This window comes from Ranitomeya variabilis, chromosome 2 (genome assembly GCF_051348905.1).
Source record: "Ranitomeya variabilis isolate aRanVar5 chromosome 2, aRanVar5.hap1, whole genome shotgun sequence".
Taxonomy (NCBI): domain Eukaryota; kingdom Metazoa; phylum Chordata; class Amphibia; order Anura; family Dendrobatidae; genus Ranitomeya; species Ranitomeya variabilis.
In genome coordinates, this window is record NC_135233.1 from 210497243 (window position 1) to 210522285 (window position 25043).

Genomic DNA, 25043 nt, shown 5'->3' on the forward strand with positions numbered 1-25043 from the left:
TCGCGGTACCTTCGCTGCCTTTCTGCATCCCAATCTGCATCCGGCGAGGTATCTTCGGGTACTAGGACCCCCATGTCCAGATCAACGGGTAACCGACTAGACCTTCCTCGCATCAGGTACGCTGGAGTACAGTTGGTGGAACTTACTGGGATGTGGTTGTACATATCCACTAAGTCAGGCAACTTCGTCGGCCACAGATTCCGTTCCTCCACAGGCAAGGTCTTCAATAAATCGATTACTACCTGGTTCATCTTCTCGCACATCCCGTTGGTTTGAGGGTGGTACGGTGTAGTTCTGATCTTCTTACACCCGTACAACTGGCAGAATTCTTGGAACACTTCCGCTTCGAATGCAGGCCCCTGATCGGTCAGTACTTTCTCTGGGTAGCCATGGGGCCTACAAAAGTGCTGCTGGAAGGCCCTGGCGGCAGTCCTAGCTGTTAGATCCTTGACAGGCACAACCACCAAAAACCTGGAGTAGTGGTCCACGATGGTAAGGGCGTAGATATAGCCCGACCGGCTAGGTGTCAGCTTCACATGATCCAGCGCGACCAGTTCGAGCGGCCGTTTGGTGATGATAGGCCGCAGGGGAGCCCGTTGACTGTCACGGTCCTTCCTGCGCAGACTACATGGACCACACTCCCGACACCACTTCTCAATGGTTCGCTTCATGCCAATCCAATAGAACCTCCCTCGGAGCAGCTTCTCCAGCTTCTTCCATCCGAAGTGTCCGGCTCCATCATGGTAGGCTCCCAGAACCATGGGCGCATCTCGCCTTGGCACCACTATCTGCCACACCAATTCATGAGTACGTGGGTCGATGCTCCTCCTGCACAACTTGCCATCATGGATAAACAGTTTGCTTCTCCCCTTCCACAGCTGTTGGGTCTCTTGTGGATCATCTGGGCCAGGGTGCAAGCCAGCCTGCGTCAAGAGTTCCTTCACCTGACGGACCGCGGGGTCACTATCCTGGGTTTCTGCCCATCCGTGGTGGGGCAGGGGATTCAGCGTGGCATCCGGTTGGTTCTTGTGCCTGTTCTTCACATGGTGAGAGTTCTGAGTGGCTTTGGGGCGATGGAAGGCAGGCAGCTCCACCTCTTCAAGTGCCTCCGGGTCTTCTCCCACTTCTGGTAAATTGGGCATTCGGGACAGAGCATCGGCATTGGCATTCTGGTGCCCTGCCCGATATTTGATGGTGAAATCATAGTTGGACAGCCGGGCCATCCACCGCTGTTCCAAAGCCCCGAGTTTGGCAGTATCCAGATGCGTTAGCGGATTGTTGTCCGTGAAGACGGTGAATTTCGCAGAGGCCAGGTAGTGCTTAAACCTCTCTGTCACTGCCCAGACAAGGGCAAGGAATTCCAGTTTGAAGGAACTGTAGTTGTCAGGGTTCCTTTCCGTGGGACGGAGTTTCCTGCTGGCGTAAGCGATCGCTCTTTCCTTGCCTTTCTGGACTTGAGACAGCACGGCTCCTAATCCCACATTACTGGCATCTGTGTACAGCACAAACGGTTGGTCGTATTCGGGGTAAGCCAGTACCTCTTCCCCCGTTAGCGCCGACTTCAAGCAGGTGAAGGATTCCTCCAGCTCCCCGTTCCAGTCAAAGGGGGTGTTCTTCCCCCTGGTCTTCTTTGGTTGGCCCACCAACAGGTTTTGCAAGGGTGCGGCCTTTTTGGTGAAGTCTTTAATGAACCTCCGGTAATAGCCTACCAGCCCGAGGAACTGCCGGACTTCGTGGAGGTCACTGGGCTTTGGCCAGTCCTTGATCACTGTGACCTTGTCGGGGTCTGGGGCCACTCCTTCAGCGCTCACCACATGGCCCAGGTACTGCACTTTAGGTTTCAGCAGATGACACTTGGACGGTTTCACTTTTAGGCCGAAGTTGGACAAGGCTTCAAACACCTCGGCCAGGTGCTTCAGATGGTCTTCGTAGGTTTTAGAGAAGACTATGACGTCATCCAGATATAGCAGCACGGTTTCAAAGTTCAGGTGTCCCAGGCAGCTCTCCATCATCCTCTGGAACGTTCCGGGAGCATTGCACAATCCGAAGGGCATGTAGTTGAACTCACAGAGGCCCATTGGCGTCGTGAAGGCCGTCTTCTCTTTGTCCGCCTCCGCCACAGGAACCTGCCAGTACCCACTGGTGAGATCTAAGGTAGAGAAATAGTTAGCAGATTTTAAGGCAGCCAGAGACTCCTCTATCCTGGGCAGTGGGTATGCGTCCTTATGTGTAATGCGATTCAACTGTCTGTAATCAACACACATCCTCATTGTACCATCTTTCTTTTTAACAAGGACTAATGGAGCCGCCCAGGGGCTACAGCTGTCTCTCACCACCCCAGCCTCCTTCATTTCTCGCAACATGTCCTTGGCACACTGGTAATGAGCTGGGGGTACAGGGCGATATCTCTCTTTTATGGGTCGGTGATCGCCCGTGGGGATGTGATGTTGGATCCCTTTCACCTGCCCAAAATCTGAGGGGTGTTTGCTGAATACCTGCTCGTACTCGTGTACCACTCTGTAAGCCCCCTGTATTTGATGAGATGGGGTAGAGTCAGTGCCCACATGCAATTCCCGACACCAGTCTTTCATGTGCTCAGCAGAACCTTGGTTCTCCGCCACGTTTGACGGGACCAAGGGTTCAGGTGTCTGTATTACACTATTATTGACAGTGAACAATTTGGCGAGCGTGGTATATTTGGTTAGGTGGACCTCTTCCTCCCCACAATTGAGGACACGTACGGGCACTCTCCCCTGTCGGACGTCGACCACCCCCCGGGCTGTCAGAACAGTAGGCCTATTGTCTGAATATACAGGTTCTACCAAGGCCTGGTAGTCCTTACCCCTGAGGCCTATGGCTGCTCGACACCATATTAACATTTCACTTTTGGGGGGTATCGCGATGGGGTTTGAATCACTCACAGTGACACGACCAATCTCACCACCAGTCAGCTCTACCTGCTGTCTCTGCATCAGAGCTCTGATTTCCTTCTGCAGGGCACGTTGCTCACTGTGGCCAGCGGTTTCTGCCACCTGTTGCAACAAAACAATCACTTCTGCAAGACAATTTTCTATAACATTAGTACCAAGAGTCATCATGGGATTACATTCTCGACGATCAATATCTACAATCACAATCCCTTGGGCTTTCAATTCCACCCGCCCCACTTTGATGGTGACCTCCTTATACCCCACTTGTGGCAACGGCTGACCATTACTGGCGATTATGGTGAAATCATCGTCAGGGCCACGAGTAATATCAGCGTCCTCCCAATACCGTTTGTAGAGCACGTGAGGTATAGTCGTCACCTGAGAACCGGTGTCCAGCAAAGCATTCAAGGGGATTCCATCAATCACTACAGGGAGAACTGGTCGTCCTCCAATATACTTGGTTCTCCAATGCTGCGGGCCTGACCGTCCTACTCCTGGGGGTTGGCCCTTTGCCCCAGGGGTTGCTCGTTTAAAGGACAGTACCTTGCAAGATGGCCCGCCTGGTGACAGCGGCGGCAGATGGGTCGTCCATCCGGGTGGAAGCGATCGTCGGGCCGGCTCCTAGTCGGCGGGGTCCTCCTCTGTTGCATCCAAGGGACATCTTCCGGGCTGGAAGCCAACTGGATCTTCTCTTTGGGGGCCTCCTGTAGAGACTGCACCGTCCGGGCCAGGGCAGCGACGCTCTTGGTTAGCTCTTGCATTTGGAGACGGAGTCCTGCAGGGGAGTCGTTCTCGAAGCTCTGGGCGTCGGCCTCCGCGGCAACTGAGGTATCCGATGCCACCTCCTGGTGGTATGTGAGAGCGGGGCGCCTGGGTGGTACTGCGCGGCTGGGCTGTCGCTCCTGCAATGCCTGGATAGCTTTATCTTTAAACTGCGCAAAAGTCAAGTCTGGATTTTGCATGGCCAGAAAGTGCAATTGGCCCCGCTGGTGAATGCATAGGAGCCCCTCAATGAACCGCTCCTTCAGGATTTTATCCTCATCCTGCATGCTGCCGGGGTCACTCTGCTTAATGGCCCGCATCGCTTCCTGGAGATTAAGGGCATAGTCCCGTAAGCTATCCTGCGGCCTCTGTTTGCATCCATAGAAAGTCAGTTTAATCTCTGTGGCAGTGCGAGTATCAAAGGTGGCTTTAAGCTTGGCAAAAATCTGTTGTGCAGTTCCTTTATCCTCAGCGGGCCAGGATTTCAATTCTCTAAGAGCCGCCCCAAAGAGTTGGCCGGTTATCATATGGACCTTCTGGGGCTCGGTTAGGGGATAGAACTCGAGCAGGCTGCAGAGCCCTTCTTTAAAGTCAGTGAACGTATGCGCCTCCCCAGAGTATCGTGGGAGCCAGGCCGCTCCGGGCAGGTAGGGCATGGAGAAGGGCATTATGGCTTTTGCATTAGCGGCAGTGTCCGACTGGCTGATGGGGGCAGCGGGTTCTGCGGCAGCCAGTGGTGGTATTAGGGCCGCGGCTTCGCCCGCTGCGGGGACCGGAGCTGCCCCTGCGTCCGCGGCTGCGACCGCCACCTCCTCTCCTCCCGACTCGGACATGGCCGTCCCTTCCTCCCACTAACCTGCTGGAGGTCGGAGTTCCTCTTCCGGGATTGGCGCCTCACCGCGCTTTCCGTTCCGCGCTTCTTTTGGCTGATCCCGCCCACGTAGCTAAGGCTCCTCCCTCCGCGCGCGGCAATGTCGAATTTTGGCGGTAACTTTCCGCGGCGAGCAGCAGCACACAGTTCCCTCAATAAAGTACAGTCCAAGCACGATAAATCACAGTTCCAAGGCACACATGACCTGATTCTTCAGGCTTAAGTAGATCCTGTTCGTGACGCCAAAGTTGGAGTGCCCCCACACCGTCGCAGGGCCGAGGGGTACCCGGACCCGGGCCTCTAGGTTTCAGTCCTGGGGTTGTCACGGTGGCTAGACCCGATCCGTGGCCCTGTCTGTCAGTGGGGGACGTCCGGTGCGAAAAGGGGTGTTGTAACGGTGCAGGTCGCGGTAAATAATGGAGACACCAGGTTGCAGTCTCTTTACCTCTTTACTGAAGATGTTGGAGACCTCAGTCCAGAGGGCTGTTAACTGGGTTTTCAGAGACCGGCCGGTCCAACGACACATCAGGAGCTCTCCTTACAGGTGGGAATCAGTATCTACCTTCTTAGCGCTATGTGTTGTAGTCCTTCCCTGCTGAGCTCCCGGGATAGTCCTCACAACTGTTTCTTTCTGTCTCTACTGTTCTTTCTCCGTCCTCCAGGTGATATGGTAGGACGCACCCGTATGATGGGGTAGGCCTGGAGTTCTTCCGGGACCCTAGAGTCGCCCCTCTCCCACAGCTGCCTCCGTTGTCTGCTTAGGTGTTAAGTGAGACAGCCAACCTGTAATTAGCTGTCCTTCCGTGGTTTGCAATGTACTTAAAGTCTCTTACTTGCTCGGCGTTCCGGCCACCGACTGTTTGCGCCTCAGAAGGATGTTGCCTCGGTCTAACAGCAGGACCCCTTCTGGTATTTCTCCTTTTCTGTATTCCCGTTGTTTACTGGTTAGTTCTGCTCTGAGGAGGCTGCCAGGATCCCATCCCTGACAGGTCCTCTCACTAGCTCTTCCCAGCTACTTCTCCCTGTCTTCCTGTCCAACCCCCAGTTTTACCAGAGTTGTGAGGAGTGGCCTACTAGATAGGACCACCCCCCCTGGTGGCCGGAGTGTGAAGTGTGGTGTGAGTGTACCTGGTCAGAGAAACTCCTTAGTGCAATCAGACGTACCATAGCTCCCCATAGTGGCGGAGCCACAGCACTGCAACAACCAGGACTCTGGGGTGCTGCACATTTTTCCAGCGCGTCCGCCGCCCCATTGTGAGGTGCGGGGAGGTGGGGGCGGAGTTCCGGCCACGCATTCGCGGTCGGAAATGGCGGTCCGTCGGCCGCAAAAAACGTTACAAGCAACGTTTTTTGCAGCCGACGGTCCGCCACAACACGGCGCAACCATCGCACGACAGTTGAGACGTGTGTCAATGCGTCGCAAATGCGTCGCTAATGTTAGTCAATGGGAAAAAAACGCATCCTGCAAGCACTTTTGCAGGATGCTTTTTTTGCCAAAACGACGCATTGCGACGTATTGAAAAAAACGCTAGTGTGAAAGTAGCCATCACCATCAGAAGTAATCTGATCTGGGGAACAGGATGAGTTAGGGAGCCCCTAGGGTTAGGGACAGGGAAGGAGCCACTGGTCCCGGAATACCCAACAACAGAGTCGTGACACCTTTCAATGCTTTATTGGTGGAATTCTTCACTCAATTACTAACTAAGAGAGCACAGTAAAAGGCATCCACTTTGCTGCAACTGTAAGACACTGCATTTCTGGTGCACCAAAAATGCACAGGATCAAAAACTTAACTACCATATTTTTGCGGTTTATAAGATGCACCGGATTATAAGACACACCCCAAATTTTGAGGAGAAAAATAGGGAAAAAAAACTTTTTTTTAATAAAATGGTGGTGCTTCTTACAATCCATGCATCTTATTGCTTACCGTGGGTGGTGGCTGCTGTGAAGCTGGGTTCCAGGGTCACTGCTGGTGGAGGCAGGAGTGGGGTGATGCTACGGACCTCAGACTGTGAGAAAGGGGTGTTCGGATGTGCGGTGCTTCGGATGTTCGGTAGTGTGGGGGCTCCGCCGACATTTTGTGAAAAGCCCAGAGCCCCCGCACTTCCATGGTTTACTTTGCGGTGGATTCCGGAAAAATGGCTGCCAGGGCCGGCACATACACAGATGGAGATCTTGGTGCTGAGATTTCATCTGTGCATGTGCTGCGCACGGCAGACATTTTCCTGGAGTCCACAAAATGTCAGCGGGGCTCCTGCACCACCAGACACCTGCAGTGTCGCACCTCCAAACACCCCCACATCCCAGCCTGTGGCCTGCAGCAACGCTCCACTTTAGCCTCCACCAGCAGCGACCCTGGAACCCTGCATCACTGCAGCCGGTAAGGTATATTTGAATTATAAGACGCACCCCCATTTTTCCCCTAATAAGCGGGAAAAAAGTGCTTCTTATAATCCTAAAAATAGGGTAACTTAACCTAGGTCGTTTGATTTTCACTTACCAGTGCTTACAATGTTTTTCATTGATGGCACTCATACCTATGAAAGTCTATGGTGCCATTCACTTGACACGTGATTTTTTGCGGACTGAGTGGTCAGCAGAATATCGCAGAGACATGTTCGATTTTGATCCAAAGGCTGGCTGAAAATTGGCAATGCAAGTCTTTGGATACATGAAAAAAACCGACCGCATTCCGATGACATCCGAGTGCATCCAATTTTCATGGACTGTCAGAAGGTAAAAAGCGGAAAAACCTTTTTTTCTCCACTTATGAGAAAAACTGATGATAATTTGACCACATTCTGACCAAAGTCTGATCAGAATGTCGGGTCCTTTTCTCTCGTACATGAGAAAATCTGATGTCTGAATGAAGTCTAAGACTGGAGAGCTAATTCTACTGGAAGTTCTTGTAAAGTGCAGCAGTCATGACCCAGCTGCCGTCTGGTTATGTTCTAGCACTTTACAGACAAACAGTGTCCCAGTTCAACAGTTCAAGTTTGCTGTCGGGTGTGGGGTGCATTACACTCACTTGTAGGCTGCAGGCCTCTGCTGCCTCCAGGCTCCCATCCTCAGGAGCCACCGCGCACAATTCAGGGGCACCAAGTTCTTTACAATAGGCAAACGTTTCCTGGTCAGTTTAAGTTCATCAGGGGGTGACAGGAGGGATAGGGCACAGCATTTAACAGTTCCTTCCTCCTTAGTACATCCCCTCTTCAGCCTTGCCACTCATTCATCCTGGACTATCCCTAAGCCCGCTGACTTGATCATCCTTAGGGATTTTCTTTCCACTTCAGCAGTGCACCCGGGACCGGCCACCTGCCTCCCACATAATTCCACATCCACCGACTTTGAGATGTCAAAAGACCAGGCTCGCTCCTTGGCATCTGGCCTGACCCCTAGGCTCCACATTTTACAGGAATGTCCGAAAGGGGTTTCAGTACCACTGCCTCAAACGATTGGCACATGCTGCCCCTAGCAGCCCACTGCACCTGAACTTAACCTGCACACTGCACTTCTCTATCTTCCTCACTGCCAGGAAGTGCCCACCTTTTATTATCAATAGTTCCCACCCACTGGGCTAGTTCTGTCTTTAACTCTGTTGTATCCTATTGCTAAGCCACCTACTATATAAACAGTACCTAGTCCAATCCTTTGTCTACCCTGCACTATGCACTACTCACATTATACCTTAACCCCTTACAATCCTTATATGCAATGCACTACCGTAACACATTATATAAGGCACACATCACTGTGCACATTGCATGTAAAACCGCATGATACTATGCACACGGTATGATTGTTGCCACATCCCTAGACTCCAGCCATTCTATTACCCCATACTAGGACTCATGCATAGTGGTTGTCCAGTGGTCACAGCCCTTTAACTGAGAAATAATGTTCCCCTTTAAACAGGACTGCTCTTCTAGTTTTTCTCATGCACTGTAAAGCACTCTGAGTTTAATGCCTCAACACCAAACTGATATAAATGGTGAAGTGCCATCAAACACATTTTTCATTCATTTTGTCAGTAATGTGCCTTTTCTTGTCTGTTCTACAGATAACAAGCTCTATCTAAAGCAACTTGCTGTGAGAACACTTACCCTCCATCCAGTTTTTCTTCATAATGAGTAAATTGCTTGGTTCAGAAAACTGGAGGCAGCGCTGTGTATAATTGCTTAAAAAAAAAATCTTTGGCCACAAAGACAAGTAATCAATAGCCATCATAATCTTTGTATCCGGAGACAGTGATACATCGTAGAAACAGCGAGCAGACAACATTATAGCTATCCTTTACTGCCGCCATCATCAGGAGTTTTCTTATTACCTGTCTTACAACTTTGTAGTCTTGTAAACAAGAATAATCCCTCTTTGGAATTAACTTCAAAGTATCCAAAGTTTATAACTAGGAGAGAAAACTATGATGTTTAGTACACTCCCGCGATAACTAAGATAAAAAAACAACAAACACATTAAAAAAGACCAGTTTCTTTTTTGTCGAGAAAAATGAAAGACCAAATCTATTGATATGTATCTGTAACACCGCGGCCGGCGGGTCCCGTCTCCAAAGTGCAGGGAGATCGGGTCCCGACAGTTTGTGGACATCCCCTGGGTCCCGGCAATACTTCTCACCTTGTCCATGTTCCCACGGTTCTCCTTCTGGCTGCGGCATCTGCTCGGCATGTTTCCTCTGCTCCCTCACTTCCTGGTTGCAGGGGAGAGAGCATAGGGCGCCAGTGCAGCGCCCCAGAGTCCTGGTCGTTGCAGTACTGTGGCTCCGCCACTAAGGGGAGCTATGGTACGTCTGATGGCACTGAAGGAGTTCATCTGATCAGGTATCACAGACACCAATACATTTCACAGCCGGGCCTCCGGGGGGAGCTAAGGGTTCTATTCACTAGGCCACTCCCCACCATAGTGGGTAAACTGGGGGTCAGGCAGGAAGTTAGTCAGAAAGCTGACTGGGTTGGAACCAGGCAACACCTTGTGGCAGAGGGTGTTGTGGGGGAAGATACAGTAGGGTCTCTGTCAGGGGTGGGATCCTGACAGAGGCTTGGCAACTTGAACGAACGTAACGGGACCGTGCCTGCTCAGGATAGCGGCGGTGCCCAAGGAAGGACCAGAAGCGAGATAGATTGTGCTGAGTGAGAAACGAGATCAAGCAATAAGGAGAATACCAGTAGGGGTCGTGCCGTAAGACCGAGGCAACACCCTATTGAGGCGCACTACCGGTGGCCGGAACGCCGAGGGAGTATTTCAACATCCAGCTTCAAGCAATACCCTAAACAGCGGCAGGACAGTCAGTCTAAGGCGGGCTGTCTAACTTAAATCACCTATGCAGTCTTGGGGGGCAACTTGTGGAGAGGGGCGACTCTAGGGTCCCGGAAGAGCTCCGAGCCTACCCGTCAAACGGGTGCCGTCCCAACCGTAACATCAGGGAGGGACGGAGGATTAGCAGAACATCATCTAATCGAGTTGTGAGGGAACTTAAGAAACAGACACAACAGTTGTGGGGACTTTCTGTAAGCACAGCAGGGAAGGACCGCAACACATAGCGCTAGAGGGAAGGCACAGATTTCCACCTGCTAAGAGAACTCTGGAGGTGCCATTGGACCGGCCGGACTTGCGCAGCCTGGTTATCCAGATTCTGGACTGAGGACCCAGAGATCTTCAGTAAAGAGGTAAAGAGACTGCAACCTGGTGTCCTCGTTATTTACTGCACCGCACCACCACAGCCTCACCACCACCATCATCTGTCATACCTATCACCGTACGCCCCTCGGCGGGGTCACGGACCGGGCCTAGCCACCGTGACAACCCCAGAGCAGAGACTCAGAGGCCCGGTACCGGGTACCCCTCGGCCCTGCGGCAGTGGGGGCTCTACAACTTGGCGTCACGAACAGGATCTACTTAAGCCTGAAGAATCAGGTCATGTGTGCCTTGGAACTGTGATTTATTGTGCTTAGAACTGTACTTTATTGCAAAGACTGTGCTGTGCCACTTGCCGCCAAAATCGGCCGCCATTACAGCGCTGAGGAGAGCGCAGGAGAAGAAGAGGGTCGTGAAGTGGGCGTAGGCAAGCCGAAGAGCGCAGAAAGACAATGGCCGCCCAGTCTAAATATTTCTGTGTCCTGAGGACGTGTCCGTCAACAGCTGAGGTCCGCCTCCTGATCCTGTTTGGAGGGTGGAGGCCATGGAGACGGGTCCACCCACGAAAGAGACCGCGGGAAGAGGACACTGGAGAAGGAGAAAAGATGGCGACGCCGGGAACACCGCGTGGGACTGACCTGATCCAGCCTGAGGCTGCGCCACCCGACACAGCCCCAGATGCGCCAACGTTGCGGGGACTGACCCTCACGGAGCCACCGATGGGCCGACCCCCCTTGCCACCGTCTGAGGAGTGTGTAGCTGCAGCCGAGGCCTGCCAGATAGCACGCCGATTGGAGGCTGATGCCCGCGTGCTCGCTCGGCTGGGCCAGCCCACGGAGGTCCGTTTATCTCCGGTGTCCCCTGCTCCTCCCAACCCGGCCGCGGCTGAAGGTACGCTGCGGGCGCAGGGCATGAAACTTCTGCCGGAGGCCGAACACCTGCGGCGCCTGATGACAGCGTGGCGGAACCGGCCCCAGCCTGCAGCCCGGATTGACCTGACCAGCGTGGAAGAAATCCCGACGTCACACTGGGGTGTAGTGGTGTCCTTTAACCCCCGACAGGGAAGAGGGGTTATACAGGAGATCGGGGCGCCGCTACAAGTCCGCATAGACCGGGAGGAGGTAGAGCCCTGCGGAGGAGGGTTCGCTCGCGACCTGGAGCCAGGTGACGCTGTAACCTACACCAGGTGGAGGAGGGAAACAGGCGAAGCTGGCTGGATAGAGCGGGGCGTCCAGCGGTGCGTCGCGCTCCAGGCCGCCGCCGAAACATCCGAAGATGAACCTCCTGCCGAAAAGGCAATGGAACCTGTCCCTGCGGAGCAGCGGGGAACCCGGACCCACCATGTACCTTGGGGGCGTGCTGGCTCATCAGTGAAAAGAGCATCGCGGCGAGGGATCCTGTCATTGCTGGGACCGGAACCGCTTCTTGGATCGGCAGCACGACCCGTTGGTCTGGTGAGGCCCGGAAGGAAACCACCTTCGACATCAGATGAGTAAGATAATACTACTCTTGAACATGTAAATAGTTCTTTAACTGTTTGTTCGTTTCCTGATTTTGCTAGACCCGTCCCGGGTTAACTTTTAAAGGGATCCCTTTGTTGACCCGGGATCCCTATTGTTTTGTTTGTGTTTTTCCAAGTTTTGCACAAGTTTCCAGAACTGCCGCAATCATGAACAGTGCATGATACAAACTTTTTGTAAATAGTTTGCACCTTATTAAAGGTGCTCCCTACTGGTTTTACTTCAAAAAGGACTCTTTGTGAAGATACCACACTGGAACCTTTGCTGAGTATGGACTGGTAGCTTGAGAAGATATGCTACCTCATAGAGACTTGGTCCCCTCTTAAAGGGGATGTTCATTTGTTGCACTTAAATGGTGATATTGCTTTAAGACAGGTGGCAATAATGTTTTGATGAAAGAAAGTGATGATAATGCTTACATGAGAAAGTTATATGTATCCAACTAGTTAATTGTAAAGAAATGCTGATAATGTTGATAGACAACGAGGATAGAAGGTGAACCCTGAGTCCTCCTAGGAGCCATATAGAGATGGCTCAGTGCTCTTAAACTGAAAGTAATGTTATGTTCTATACTATGTATAGTAGTTGAAAAGACAGAAGGCTCGAGCTGAAAGGAGCGGTCCTGTAAGAAAGGAGAGGCAGTAGGTCTGGTGCCATTAGGACAGGCGGTCCTGCAGATTTAAAGAAGGAGAATGTAAAAGTTAAATTGCCTTATAATGTGATTATAAGAAGGTCTTTAGCGGATTCCGAGTGTACGTCCTTAAAGGCAATGTTAAACTATTGTTCAACAATTTTGCACTTAGTAGAATACCCGGTTGGGTAAAAGAAAGTTATTTATAGCATGTTGCTATGATATTTAACCACGTTTGTAACGTTCAAGTGTCCTCACCTCCCATAAAGGGAAGCTCTGTTCAAGTATACTTATTGTTATTGCACTCAACAAAATTGTATGTCTTTTTGCTAACCTGTATTGTTGTTTTCTTCCCAGTCCCGGAGTACTGTGTTTAACCAGGGGGGAGTGCAGCGCCCCAGAGTCCTGGTCGTTGCAGTACTGTGGCTCCGCCACTAAGGGGAGCTATGGTATGTCTGATGGCACTGAAGGAGTTCATCTGATCAGGTATCACAGACACCAATACATTTCACAGCCGGGCCTCCGGGGGGAGCTAAGGGTTCTATTCACTAGGCCACTCCCCACCATAGTGGGTAAACTGGGGGTCAGGCAGGAAGTTAGTCAGAAAGCTGACTGGGTTGGAACCAGGCAACACCTTGTGGCAGAGGGTGTTGTGGGGGAAGATACAGTAGGGTCTCTGTCAGGGGTGGGATCCTGACAGAGGCTTGGCAACTTGAACGAACGTAACGGGACCGTGCCTGCTCAGGATAGCGGCGGTGCCCAAGGAAGGACCAGAAGCGAGATAGATTGTGCTGAGTGAGAAACGAGATCAAGCAATAAGGAGATTACCAGTAGGGGTCGTGCCGTAAGACCGAGGCAACACCCTATTGAGGCGCACTACCGGTGGCCGGAACGCCGAGGGAGTATTTCAACATCCAGCTTCAAGCAATACTCTAAACAGCGGCAGGACAGTCAGTCTAAGGCGGGCTGTCTAACTTAAATCACCTATACAGTCTTGGGGGGCAACTTGCGGAGAGGGACGACTCTAGGGTCCTGGAAGAGCTCCGAGCCTACCCGTCAAACGGGTGCCGTCCCAACCGTAACATCAGGGAGGGACGGAGGATTAGCAGAACATCATCTAATCGAGTTGTGAGGGAACTTAAGAAACAGACACAACAGTTGTGGGGACTTTCTGTAAGCACAGCAGGGAAGGACCGCAACACATAGCGCTAGAGGGAAGGCACAGATTTCCACCTGCTAAGAGAACTCTGGAGGTGCCATTGGACCGGCCGGACTTGCGCAGCCTGGTTATCCAGATTCTGGACTGAGGACCCAGAGATCTTCAGTAAAGAGGTAAAGAGACTGCAACCTGGTGTCCTCGTTATTTACTGCACCGCACCACCACAGCCTCACCACCACCATCATCCGTCATACCTATCACCGTACGCCCCTCGGCGGGGTCACGGACCGGGCCTAGCCACCGTGACAACCCCAGAGCAGAGACTCAGAGGCCCGGTACCGGGTACCCCTCGGCCCTGCGGCAGTGGGGGCGCTACACCAGCACACCCTTTTTTCCTGAAGTGTCCTTCCTGAAGTGTCCTCCCAGCCAATCGCTGTAGGATCTGTGAGTATTTAAGGTCCTCACTTCCTTTGGGAAGTGCCTGGGCAACTTTGTGTCTTGTTTTTCAAGCTGCCGTCCCCAGGTCTCGGTCCTGTGCTTGTGAGGGTGGTCTTCATTGTTCCGCACATTGATACTACATGTTTTTCTCCTAGTACCCTGTTCTGTCTGTTCACCATCTGTCTATGTTTTTTGGCAGTATTCTTGGAGTTCCTGGCTCCTATTCTCCCTGGACCTCTCACTCCCTGCCGCGGTGTGTCTCCATCCCATTCGGGTCTGACCCTCTGGTCTTGGAAACATCTCACTCGAGCCTCCCTGGCTGTCTTGGGACAATCTCTAGTGGTTGGCTCTCTGGTGCTCCCTCGGAGGTATTCCATGTCCCGGTCCGGGGGGTTCTCCCTGTGGGTTTTCCTGGTTGTGCTCCAAATAAAGTCTTGCATTCACTTTACGTCTTTGTCGGGCGGGTTCCTAGGGTTCGGCTTCCACAGTGTACTCTGTGGTCCAGTGGGTTCACTAACTTCCCTCCGCCTGCCTCGGCGTGACAGTATCCTTCTGTAGGGTGTATTAAGAGAGTATTCCATTGTACGTCACCCCATACACTGTAGATAGCTGTTGGCAAAACAATGGTTTGGCCAACTGCTATCTCTCCTGACGCCATCATTCTCAGGAACACTTTCCTTAGCCAAGCACTCCTATGTTCTCCATAAGAGAGCTGCTCCCAGACTCTTATCTCGCAAAGAATAAACAATTGGCAGTTCCAATAATAGCATTCCGGATCCTTCCCTCCCCTGACATCATCTGTCTAGGTAGAGTTTGGATGCTCTCATACATATTAGACTGCCATCCGTGCCTGAATTCAATGGACTTTTGTCTCTTTCAACCTTTGACACCATGGATAGGTGATAACCGTTAGATTGGTGTTGGCCCCATCACCAGAATCCCCACCAATCAACTTTAATGAGGGACTTGTGTCTCTTTTTCTCTTTGCTTAGTTCCTGGACATAAAACCACAAGGAGTTGGAAGGAGAAGCAGGTTGATCACTTGCCCGACAACTTCATTCAAAGTTTATGACATCAGCAAAGGTGGCAGAGCATTAGTGGAGCATCCACCAGTTGCCAGAATGGGGGACTTGTGTCTCCCGTTCTTCTCTAGATCTTAGCTGGCTGCAAAAGAACAACCAAAAGGAGTTCAGTAGAGTGGCACATCGGAGACGTGTCCAGGTACTCAAGTTTATGGCACTGATTAAGGTGCTTTCTGATGTGCAGTAGGAGTCAATCATAAAGTGGACCTCTCAGCAGGTCAGAAGAGGGTAGTTTTGCTCTTATTTTATTCTCACTGCTCCCCTGAGTATTTCATTTTTTCTTTTCCTTTTTATAAATCCACCATATGGTTCCAAAAATCTTAAATACTAATTTTCACCCTCTTTATCAAGGAGGCATGGCTAACAAGATCATCTGGGGCATATCTTTAGACTACATTATAACCCTGGGAGCCATGCCTCTTTGGCAAAGATCGTTAAAATTTGCACAAATAAAAGGGTCCATATCTCCGGAGCAGTGTGGCAGATTTGAAAATAAAAAAGATTACTCAGGGGAGCAGCTGGAATAAAAAGAAAAGCAAAAACTGGCCACTTACGACCGGGTGACTCTATTAGTGATTTATGGTCTCTAAATAATCTTACACTGCTGCCTTTTTATTTGAATGATAAACTTTTCAGTAGTAAACCCTTAAAGGGAACCTGTCACCTGAATTTGGCGGGACCAGTTTTGGGTCATATGGGCGGGGTTTTCGGGTGTTTGATTCACCGTTTCCTTACCCGCTGGCTGCATGCTGGCTGCAACATTGGATTGAAGTTCATTCTCTGTCCTCCGGAGTACACGCCTGCGCAAGGCAAGATTGCATTTCGCTGGCGTGTACTCCGGAGGACAGAGAATGAACTTCAATCCAATATTGCGGCCAGCATGCAGCCAGCGGGTAGGGAAAGGGTGAATCAAACACCCGAAAACCCCACCCATATGACCCAAAACTGGTCCCGCCAAAATCAGGTGACAGGTTCCCTTTAAAGGTGTTTTACTCTTTCAAGAAAGTGGACCCAATTGCAGTAAAATACCTAAAATAGCAAACAAAGCAGGCACTCATCCTTTCCCCGGTCCAGCTTTGGCTCGATGATGCTGCTCTGGTCTGTGCTTTGGCAGCAGTGATAATGTCCCGTTAATGGTGCACATCACCGGTGTAGCAAATCGCTGAGATCAGCAGTTGTGTCAGATTAGACAGCACAAAACATCGAGCTCATTGATTAGCTACAGCGGTGATGCACGCTTTTGGCATTACATCACCGCTGCAGCCAAAGCACACAGATGCCAAGGAAGTTTGGGGATCCAGCACTGGAATGGGGGGAGGATTAGTAGCTGCTCTCTTTGCTATTTTAGGTATTTTACAGCATTTGAGATCCACTTTAGTAAAAAAGGAAAATTCCTTTAATGAGTCTGCTCACATGGTGTTTGCCATACCTTTGGTGATTGTGACGTTCTTTTACTATCCAGAGTCCCGGGAAAATGGTTGATGCATTACATGCTCCTGCTTCTAAGGTCATGTGATACTTCTCTGGCTGATGTAATCTTGTGCCATTCTAGGGGTTTCACATAAAGTAAATCGTATATTTTTTTAATTCATCAAGTTGAATGAATCCCTAAAAATTTGAAACGAATATGACTCACATCGAATAATTTTGCTCCTCTGTACTGTACAGTAACGCCAAAGGTACCCAATGCCTATTATGCATACATTGGTGGCATCTATCAGAGGTGCTTGAGCATTTGAAGTCATTTTGCAGATTTTTTAAAGGGTAAACTGAGCAGTTTTGAGGTGGATTGGGAGAGTTTCCACTTAGTTTCTGCTCCAAAAACTCCTTAAAAAACTCAATGTGCACCTAATACCACTGACTACACCATAAGGGTAGTTTTCCCAGGAGATTTCCCAGGCAAAGCTGCTTCAGGCATACGGTGGTGGTCATTTTGCTGAGGTAGTCTCGCTGTGGTCTTCTTTTGCCCTATACTGTTGACTATATAGAGCGGGTGGCTACCAAAAGGAAGTCTCCTGAAGAATGAGCTTGTCACTTTTTTTACCGCTTCAGGGTTTCCGAACAGTGAAGCGATTAAAAGAAGGGACAAAAGATCGAACTTGTGCACAGCAATTTGTTTTTATATTGCTGCGCATTATGTTAATTTTTTTAATATCTTTTTTCAGCCGAAATCTGCCTGAAAAAGATGTCGTGTGCACATACGCTTAAGAGAACTCTCTTCAAAAAGTTATTGAAAACTTGGAGTTTCCGCTTAGTTTCCATTCCAAAAACTCAGCAAAAAAATTGTGTGCGCATACTCTTAGGCTATGTGCACACAGCGTCTGTCAGATGCCGGCACAGCTGCAAAATTTTCCCAGGTAATGTCACAACCGCCTGCGGTCATTTCCCTGATATGGCTTAACTGGCGGATTTGCTGCTGTCCTTGCGGTGGCTCCACCACCAGCGTATTCTGCACATAGAAAGATGGCAACTTCCGAGTTGAAGAATGAGCATGTTACTTCCCTTAATCGCTTCACGGTTTCTGGATCCAAAAGTGGTTAAAAGAAGTGACATAAGACAGAACATGTGCACAGCAAGTTGCTTTGACATTGCTGTGCACTGTGTTAATTTTATGGGATGCTCTTGCAGCGCATTTTCAAGCAGATTCCAGGTGGTATCCTCCTAAAAAAGATGCCATGATCACATACCGTAAAAGTACAACTACCACAAAAATATCTTCCTGAATTTATTTTTCAGACTTCTAATTTACATAATATATCTAACATATTTTTTTTAAATCAAGAATTAAATCTAGTTTTGTCTCCATCTCTGAATTAGTTACGGTTTTCCTACCGCTGGGTTATTGCTCGGTTTACACTTGTAAACATGGAATATCTGCTGATATACATCCAAACACTGCTCTTTCCCCCCATAAATCTTTCAGTGCTCTCAGGATGGTATCGTAAAACTGCCACTGTAAAACAATAATGGTCCCAGGTGGGTGGTGAAAAAGTTTCTGTAACTCCCTGTTGGTTGATCACACTTTGGTACTTCCATGAGTCTAAGCAGACGCTCTACAGGGAAGCACAAAATGGATACGTGAAGGCAAAGCATCAAAAGCGTAAGCTCCCTCCATCTGAACCGCTAAGTCCTCAGGTAGCCTTTTTAGAGTTCACAATAGGGGTAGACTAAGTTTTTCCCATTGGACATTTTATGTCTGAGATAGCAACTATTCGAGAGCAGAACTTTTCAGATTTACTAATGGAACTACACCAGAAGTTGCACGTCTTTCCACCATTCATTTGTTTGCGAAAGAGGCAAGACTTTGCTACAAGGGGTTTTGACTTTAGTTGTGACGCAGGGGCAAATTTATCAAAAACATTGTTTATATGAGTTTAGACTATGTTCACATATTTTTGTTTTTGGATCGGTTTCGGGATAAAAATAAAATTCAAATAAATAAAATCATCTAGTACAGGATCCATTCAATTGAATTGGGATGGAAATGTTTTAAAATGTCTTCTATTGAACGACAATCTATTTTTTTTTTTTAGCTAGATCAAAAAAAAAGTTGTCTGAACAAGTTTTGTTTTTTATACCTTGTAAAAAAAAATTGGATGGCAACTGGATCTTTTTTTTTGCAACATTGAAGGGTGTGGGAAACAGACCATCTGTTAGCGGATTTGTTCTGTAGCACTGCACATGGCCGGAACACTAGAGTTGTTCAGAGATCTCATGTAAAAAGGGATCTGTTACAAACAGGATAAAAAAAGATCTAAAACTAAAACCAAAGTCTCTATTTTTAAACCAGTAAGTGTTGTTTTTTTTAAACAGATTCATTCAAAAACTTAAACTTTTTTTTATACTGGATCTGTTACAAACAATGACAACTGGTCATGTCAACAGAGCCTAAAGTGCGCCTTATTTTTTGCATTATGCATGTGCCAGAAAATCTAATCTATTCTATCCTTGATTACATCAATTTGTAGCATAGAGTACAGTAATTTGTTTGGGGTGCAAGCCATACCCCTCCTACGAACCTTTACCCACATTTTAAAAAAGCAGTGTGAGCATCAGAAAATGTTAAAAAATGTCAAATGATGACGCATGTATTGAACAACAGGGAAAAGCTCATTAAAAAATTTAAAATAGTAAAACAAGCCAAGAATTTTCCATTTTAACCCCTGAGGAAGCTGGACAATATCAGCGATATGCGTGGGACCTTTTTATCACATCCTTTTTTATGATCTTTACCTGAACTCCACACAGCTTACAGTATAGATATTTATATACTCTGTGATTATCTCATGCTATATTCATTGGATGTTTTATATTAGTTTCAAGATTCACTTGTTTAATAGTTCACAGTTCTGGTCATTAATTAAGATTAGGGTAATTTCCAGTTTTTAGCTTTATCGTATGCTAAAATGAAAATTTCTTGGCTTTTTTTGCTATTTTATATCTTTTTAATGAGGTTTTTCCTTGTTGTTCCTTGTTCAATTTTCTTTGATTGTATAATAAAAGTTTATTTTTTACATGTACCAGGATTTTTGTGGGTATATGTTTTTCTTCCAAGCATACATTTTTACACCCTTACCTGTGCCCTCCTTCTACGAGTTATTTTTCATGGTGTCCATCTAAGCATCAGTGGCTCCGTTACATGTAGTGACAGTTTTCTCACGTACCGGAGACACTGACACACGTAGACCAATTCAAATGAATGGGTCTTTGCACATGCCTGCATGTTTTCACGGACCGTGTGTCCGTGTGCAAAACACGAAGACATGTCCGCTTTTCTCCGGCAGCACGGTCCGCAAAGCGTCCCGCACACGTGCACATGGAGAACAGTGTGCACTCTCCTCCGTGTGCACGTACCGCCGCAGGAGAACCAGCGCTACAGTTAAGCGCTGTCCCCTGCATGTAGTGCTGAAGCCAGCATTCATTCCTTCTGTTCTGCTCGGCTGAAAGCAGCGTTTGCAGGAGAGAAGGGATGACAGATCAAGTTTTTTTGTTAAAAATAAAGTTTGGAGTCACCTCCCGCGTCCCACCCCTCCCCACCCCCCACGCACCCGCCCGCTTGCAGAGAACTACTCACCCAGCTCCCACGATGCCTCCTCTCAGTGCTGGCAACTTGTCCTGTGTGAGCGGTCACGTGGTACCGCTCATTACAGTGATGAATATGAGGCTCCACCTCCCATAGGGGTGGAGCCGCATATTCATCACTGTAATGAGCGGTGCCACATGACCGCTCACACAGGACAGGCTGTCGGCGCTGAGAGGAGGCATCGCGGGATCTGGGTGATTATTTCTCTGCAAGCGGGCGGGCGCACGGGGGGTGGGAGGAGGGAGGTGACCCCAAACTTTATTTTTAACAAAAAAAAAAAATAGAATTTTCATCTCTTCTCTCCTGTGAGCGCTGCAGGGGACAAGAGATGAATGCCGACTTCAGCACCACATGCTGGGGACAGCGCTTACTGTAGCGCTGTCTGTCCTGCATGGTCCATGTGGTCCTCAGGTGGCACACGGCTGCCACACGTGTGCCATACTGATGTGCCACGTGAGCACACAGACACACGGACACGGATAACTCCGGTACCGTTTTCTCCGGTACTGGAATTATCTGGACGTGTGAGACTGGCCTTAGGCCTCATTCTCATGCCAGTGTTTTTTAATCAGTATTTCAATACCATAAACAGGAGTGTCTTGAAAGCACAGAGCAGATTTCAACCTTTCAATTATAGTTTTCTCTGTAAGTTCCTCTCCTGGTTTTGGCATACAAACACCGTTGTCAAATACTGACGTGTGAATGAGGCTTCATGTTGTGTGCAGTACATGACTACTGCCATAATTTCTCCATTTTTTACACCAGACAGTTGAGTTAGATGGAATGAAAAACTCCGCCTACGGTGCTCCAAAATAGTGCCAAAAATTTTGCATAAAGTAAGCTAGTCCATCACTGCTGTGATTGACGCCTGGGAGGTAGTTGTGAAAATGTCAAGTTGAAATACAAGTTGAGATTTCACATACTGCGCTCCAAAAGACACAAATGTGAATATCTCTGTGATGGAGCGACAGAGAGCAAAATGAAAAAGAGTGTTGGAATCGGGGTTATTTTGTTTATTTTTCCAGTGTATTAAACTGAATTTGTTTGATGATTTTGGACATTTATTTTCCAGTGAACAATCTGTCCACCTTGGAAACTCCAAAGTGGATCTCTTACGAGTTTTGGGGTAATATTTTTGTGACCTTTTTTCCTATACAGCAAATACTAAGCATTACAAAGTACTTAGAGAAATGATGTTGTATTAGGAAAATAAAATTGAATGGTCTCCTGTAAGTGATTCTACTCTAACGTGACGAGAGCACGGTAGTGATTGGAACCTCCAGTGCCCAAGGGTCCTGTTTTATATCGGAAAAGGATTATGTGTGTCAAGGTCTACAGAACCGAGCTCTCTACACAAAACCACAGCTACGGTGTCTTCTAGAGACAGCTGCTACATGTCTGACTTTTGGCAGAGATTCTTATGCTGCAATTTAAGCCTCCCATTGGGAGAGTAGGAAAATGCAGATTGACGCATAATGAGTGAAAGTCCCCGCTCAGAATCCAGCTGTGACCACTGATCTGTGTTGATGGGCACTTGTGGGGTGTTCACATATGGAATCTATTTCTCTAGAAAATAAAGCCACATGTTCCTAATACATCGTGAGAGGACATGGCATAGCTTTTTTTTTGGACACGTTTTGGAGGTACCCACATCAAGCTCTACGCTACTCATGTCTTGCTACAGGTGTAACTCAGCTCCAGCTCCTGCACAATGGACGTTGTCTAATTGGTCCCAGTGGAAGCAGAATATTTAGTTACAAATATTTTTCAACCAACCTCCCCCGACCAACCCGTTCTGTGCAGTCCCCTTTTTTTCGAGTGATTTGTTTTCGTGAAGTCTAGAAGTGGTTGCGACACATAATGAGTAATGGAGAGGTTTTTTTTTGCAATGCCTGTGATGTATATAAAGTTGTGCTGGGGGAAGGATTTGGGCATGTATGTGCATGGCTCGAGTATTTTTTTCTCTTAATAACAACACATTTTAATGGAATGCAGATTTTTGCCGTTTGGCTACATCTGGACATTTTTTTTTTCGGAGGGGATTTGGCGACAATCAATAAGGTCTGTAGATATAGAGTACTGATAGAGCGGTCTGGCAGAACATCAGTTAGCAACACGATTGCTATTTTAACCTCTGACTTGGTGGAAATGAAAAAAGGAGGCTCTGTAGAGGTGTCTTAGCAATATGAGCAATAATGCATTATTAAAAAATAAGGCTCCAGCTAAGATAATGAAAAAAGTGTGAGGATCTGCCTCTAAAACTGGACAAATAAATGGTAAAGTGTGTCTCCAACATCTGTAGTACTACAAGTTCAAACAAGCTAGAAGTTCCAAAATTGCAACACGTACGAGATTTATCAATGCACAAGTTTGGGGGTTACAGAAAATGGCACAAATTGTGCCAAATCGATCCAAACATGGCACATTGTAAATACCACTCCCCGCTCAGCATGGTAGACATTTCTTATCCTTATTATCCCTCGTGGCGGGAACACGTGGACGTTGATAATCGATGCGGATTTCGGAACCTGTAGCATTTCAATGCTTGTTGTCCCGGATTTCATTATAGCAGAGGTGAAATCAATTGGCCAATCTGCATAAAAAAAATTAAGCCCTTCCCAACATGTGACGTAGTATTGCTCCCCTTGCTGTTAACCCCTTAACTGCCGCTGTCAGTCTCTGCCAGTGGCATTTATGGTATATGATCCAGTGGGGCACGCTTTTGCATGCTTTCATTGCTCATCCCCTTTCCATGTAGCATGATTGCAGTGTGCCAGTGTCCGGACTTCATGGTTTATTCTATATACTGCAACACAGGAGGAGAGGTGTGCAGCTACTCCACGACTATAATTCTACATGGTCTGAGTCTTAAAGGGAGTCTGTCAGCACAGAATTACTGTTCAAAACAAGTACAGGGGTTCGGTGTACCCTCGGTGTGGCCAAACAATTCAGCACACCTTCCTACCTACTTGTGGTCCCTCTGTTTCCACGCCCACCCTCCTTTTGATTGACAGCTCTGACTTTATAGAGCCAGAGAAGGACTATGGTAGATGGGAAACAAGTAGATGGGAAGGTGGACTTTAAATGTTTGGCCTCGCCGTGATGTACCAAACGCTTTTACTTGGCTTGAATAGTCATTCTGTGGTGACAGAGTCTCTTTAAAGTGAAATCACCTGCTATGCCAACTCATTGAATGATCTTCTGATGTACCCCACCACTCGCACTTTCCTGAAGAAGGGTCTGTGACACGAAACGTTGAGCTCACTAGTAAATATATTCATAAAAGAGGTATTTCTTTATTCATCTGGACCAAATGCAATAAATCTGTTTTGAGACAGATTTGCTAATTTCAGAGTGCTGTTCCATCTTTTTATGTTCTGAAGATTACTGAGCATAGGTCAGCTTTACTGGAAAATGCACCCTGGCTCTATTTGGGCTCTGTATGAGTTGTCTTGCCTGGCTTGTATGTTACGGGTGTGTCAGGTGTCACAGTCAGTCATTCTGGATCTGACTGTAGAATATCAATGTGCTTGGCTCTGCAGATGCCTTCTGGATCTTTCACCTCTGCTGTGGAATGATATCCTTCTCCCTCTAGGACCTAGCACTAATCTCTACCATCTGCTGCTGATTAACACACCCTTGCCAGATGTTTAAATACCTTTTGTTGCTTCAGCAAGGGGCCGGTGATAGCTCTAGTTACTTCTGTCTATTGGAAGTACTAAAAGTCGACTAGTATCTTCTTGAACCCTCTTGGAGGATTGCTGGCGTGAGTTCTCTTGTGTCATCTCAAGCTTAATGTATTCTCTCATTTGTCTTCCTGCTTTCTTTGTCTTTAGTTGTAGCGGGGGCTGACTAGCACACACCCCATCCCCCAGGCAGTCAGGGATTAGGTCCTGCTCGATGATAGGTGCTTAACCTATATAGGGATGTTAGGACAGACAGGGTGTTGCCAGATCTTCCTAGGAGTCTCCACTCAACCCCTTTTCTAGTGTTTGGGCTTCCCCACCCTCTTCCCAATGTTGTGCACCTAGCTTCTCCCTCACCCACCGTGTCATTGTATATACAATTTCCCTGAACTGTCTGGGACATTTCCAGTAGAAGGGGAGGCCTTCCGTATTCTTAGAACAGTTAGGGAATGTCCTTGGCACTACAAAAGCTTCCTAAAACCACCTGGTAAGCAGTGCATCTAGTAAACGTTCTGTGCATGATGCTGTGATACTAGTCTTCAGATGGAGCCCCGACATCCAGGTGAACATTCAAGGAGCGAAAATCGGAGGCATATGTGGTGCAGTATGGCAATGAGTAGGGGGCATGGTTGATCCAAAAAAATATCGCCACCACAATCTCTTCCAGAAGTTGCAGTGTATGTTAAACATTTGTAAAATTCCCATTAGATTATTAAAATTTTTCATTTTTCACCAGAGCAAAAATGGCCCCCAATTAACGTCTAATTACTGGGCACCAGGCCACTAGACCAGTAGCCATGAAATGACAGACGCAGATATCCCATAAATAGTAGGAAGTTACCTTTTGGATGAAAGTCTAAAATAAGAATGCAGTAAAACTCCCATGCATAATTCAGCCTGAATCCTGCGGTGACTGTGCGGAGCGCTTGGTTCTAAAATTGATGTAAACAAAATACTGTCCGGAGTTACTGTACCTTTTGCCCAAGGTCGTTTGAGAAATAAAAAAGAGAACTAGTCTAAGAGTCTAAGCTCTCGACGGTCTCTAGTGGTATAGTCATATATTATTTACATATCGCCTCGACACAGATCTTTGATAGTCAATAATTCCATGTTTATTAAAAAAGGTCAGGCAGTGAGGAATAAACTCCCACTGCAAGGACCCGCTGCTGAGGAGATTTTACGGCTTTAAAAATTTAATGAGACAGGGGTCACTTCCAACCCCCTGCCCC